This window comes from Egretta garzetta, unplaced genomic scaffold, assembly GCF_000687185.1.
Source record: "Egretta garzetta isolate BGI_Z169 unplaced genomic scaffold, ASM68718v1 scaffold1712, whole genome shotgun sequence".
Classification (NCBI taxonomy): domain Eukaryota; kingdom Metazoa; phylum Chordata; class Aves; order Pelecaniformes; family Ardeidae; genus Egretta; species Egretta garzetta.
This window is the reverse complement of record NW_009258839.1, coordinates 1-310: the sequence shown is the minus strand read 5'-3', so window position 1 is coordinate 310 and position 310 is coordinate 1.

Below are 310 nucleotides of genomic sequence, written 5' to 3'. Positions count from 1 at the left end.
CCCCGGGGCCCCACCCCAGCCCCCCCCCAGGGCTATATGTCCCTATAGCAGCCCCCAAGATCCTGTCCCACCCTCCCAGTGCTGTATGTCCCTATAGCATGTCCCCCCTCGGGGATGTATGTCCCTATAGTGTGTGTGTCCCCCCAGGCATATATGTCCCTATAGTGTCCCCAAGGATCTCGTCCCACCCTCCCAGGGCTATATGTCCCTATAGTGAGTACCCCTTGGGGCTGTGTGTCCCTAGAGTGTCCCCCAGGATCCCATCCCAGCCCCCCCCCAAGCTATATGTTCCTATAGTGTCCCACCCACG